Source organism: Triticum dicoccoides, chromosome 3A (genome assembly GCF_002162155.2).
Source record: "Triticum dicoccoides isolate Atlit2015 ecotype Zavitan chromosome 3A, WEW_v2.0, whole genome shotgun sequence".
Classification (NCBI taxonomy): domain Eukaryota; kingdom Viridiplantae; phylum Streptophyta; class Magnoliopsida; order Poales; family Poaceae; genus Triticum; species Triticum dicoccoides.
In genome coordinates, this window is record NC_041384.1 from 725,292,625 (window position 1) to 725,295,686 (window position 3,062).

The following is a 3,062-nucleotide window of genomic DNA, read 5'->3' on the forward strand; positions in this document are numbered from 1 at the left end:
TTCAAACAATCCGGCAGACTCAATGCCGAACACAAGGGGCTCGACACACCAAGCGAAGACGAGGACGAACCCCAAAAGCAGAGCACCAGGAAACAAAAGAACTTCCCACAAGAAGTAAAAACAGTGAACTCACTTCACATAACAAAACGTGTGGCACCCGTAAAGGTACGCACCACACGGCCCATCCCCAAAGGGTCCTGCCACTGGTTGTCAAAACCGATCATCTTCGATCAGCTAGATTATTCTAGAAATATCAACAATGTAGGATGGTCTGCCTTGATAGTCGATCCAATAATTGGCGGACTCCAGTTTTCAAATGTCCTTATGGACGGCGGCAGTGGACTAAACCTGATATATCAGGATACAATCCAGCACATGGGGATAAACCCAGCAAGAATCCGCCGCAGCAAAACCTCCTTTCAAGGGGTAATACCTGGTCCGGACACCCATTGTATGGGTTTCCTCCGGCTCGAAGTCATATTCGGCTCTGCCGATAACTTCCGCCGCGAAAAGCTGACCTTCCATATCGTCCCGTTCTCAAGTCGCTATCAAGCACTACTGGGACGCGAAGCTTTCGCTTGCTTTAACGCAATACCGCATTATGCATCTCTTACGCTTAAGATGCCCGGTCCATGAGGCATCATCTCTTTGAAGGGGAAGCACTAAAGTGCGCCTCCCCAAGCGGAGGACTGTGCGGCCGCTTTGACAGCCCCACGGCAAAATGGCCTCACCGGCCAAAAAACTTCGAAATAGGTCATTCAAGACCACGAACGCGGATAGACGAGTTCGGTGCAAAATCATCATTGATGCAGGCCTAGTGGCCATATAATCCCGCACTAGGGGCTCCACGCATATACAATAAGAGACAATAAAGCACAATCTTATATATTTTACTTATACTTTGTTTATTTTAAACCTTTTCGGCACGACCCATTTTCAACTCAGTTCCTCTCTTTTACAGATGAACGTCGTGCGGCGCCCGTCCAGGATACAGCACAACAGAGACACAGGCGCAGACGTGTAGTAGGGACCCGTCCTAAAGGATTCTTTTTAGATTAAGACCCTGCGTAAACCTTTTTTACTGTCTCTTGTTGCTACACATCCCCTGGTTTTTTCTGATATAACCAAGGAGGAGGCTGGCGTCTTGGCATGTGGCCACGTCAGAATTTTTGCACGTACCTGGACACTAGGGGCTTTTTTAATAAAGAGTGTTGTTTCGCCCGCACTCATAAGGACCGAACACCTTAGGGAGTGTTCGGCGTCGCGAGTTTTGGCATTATATGCATCAGCTCCGAATCATGTCTTTGGTCAAATGTTGGGTTGCCCGACCCTGAGTTCGGCTACCTTACGTTCCGCTCTATCGGCTAAGGTAGCACCAGAAGAACTACTGCGATTGTGCCCCGTTTCGGCCGGGCGAGCACCTCAGTAGAGAAAGCCGAAAACTGACTATCATGATGAAGCGTGAGACTGGTCAGCCACTCGATGACCTATCGGAATCTATCGAATTCCTCCGCTTTAACGAAGGGCCGCTTCCCGGTCAGGCACATACGCGCCCCGAATTCGGACGAGCGCAGTTGCCACCAAGGGGCTAGCTAAATAGTCTCACTGTCAAACTCCTATGGCTAAGTGAAAGTGTTAAAGCATTATAGTCCGGTTGCCTGGCCTGCTGTGCTATCACCTCCTTTGTAGGACCAAGACGTTGGGTTAAGTGTGAAAATGCATCTTCTGCGAGCACCCCCGCACTATGTGCGTGGGGGCTGAAGCCAACGACTGCCATCTTTCAGATTTTGTATATATATATATATATATATATATATATATATCTTAAAACGGCCGCGCAGGAGGTGTTCCCAATACTTGGAGGCACAAGTATAAAAAAGGCCACTACAGTTTATTAAAATATTACTTTATAATTACATATGCTATCATAACATAGCATCTTTCGGGAACTGCGTCTCTATTACACGAGCGCCTTCAAGAACTTCCTGAAAATAGTGCTCGGAAGGTACTCGGCTTTTGTCCGAATCTCAAGACGCAACAACGATGGTCTCCATCTCTGCCCAGTATGTCTTAACACGGGCAAGAGCCATCCTAGCGCCCTCTATGCATGCTGACCTCTTCATTGCATTTATACGCGGCACCGCATCAAGGAATTGCTGCACTAAGCTGAAATAACTCTTAGGCTCCGATCCCCCGGCCAAAGGTGACCCATGACGTACTTCATGGCGATTCCAGACAACCTATTCAGTTCGGCCCATTGAGCCAAACGATCATCCACTGCCAGCGGACGCTCTGGATTGTGAAACTGCGACCAGAAAAGCTTTTCCACTTTGCGATCTTTCTGATCTCGAAAGTGTTCGGTCGCATCAGCAGCACACGCTGCCAAGTCCAGATAGGTATCCTCCACACTCCACATCCGGTCCAACGGAGCAAACTTTGGATCGCAAAATTTCCTTCGCAGCATAAAGGGCTTTCCAGCCACAATCTGTTCGGCCTGACGCAGCTCCTCCTTCGCAGCTCTCATCGCAGAGCGTGCATCCTTGGCATTGGCAACGGCCTTCTCTAAGTCCGTCTGTTTCGCCTGGTCTTCTTTTTCAAGAAGTCTGCAATTGTCTGTAGCGCTTTTTAACTTTTCGGCCATCTCGGCCATCTCTTCCTTGCTTCGGCAATGAGCAGCCTGTTCGGCTCTCAACTCTTCAAGGGCTTTCCTGGTGGCCGCATCACTTTCACCGGCTTGTTCTTTAGCTCGGGCAAGTTCTGCCCTAAGACTCTCCACGGCGGCCGCACCATCTGCGTCAAGCACACACATCGTAAGACACAGGCATAAAACTGTTCTTACCTGATGCCGCCCGAGGAATTACATACCTTGGGCCTCATCAAGCCGCTTATTGAAAAGCGTGATGTCGGCATCTGCCACATCCAGTTGCCGCTTTAGTTTGGCAAAATCGTCAGTTCGGCTCGATTCCGGACACCCTGCCGCCTACATTCAAAGGCGACATCTTAGACCTGGGGTTATGATCCTCCGGGTGCCGTCATTTCTTGACGACGCGCAGAGTCTCAGG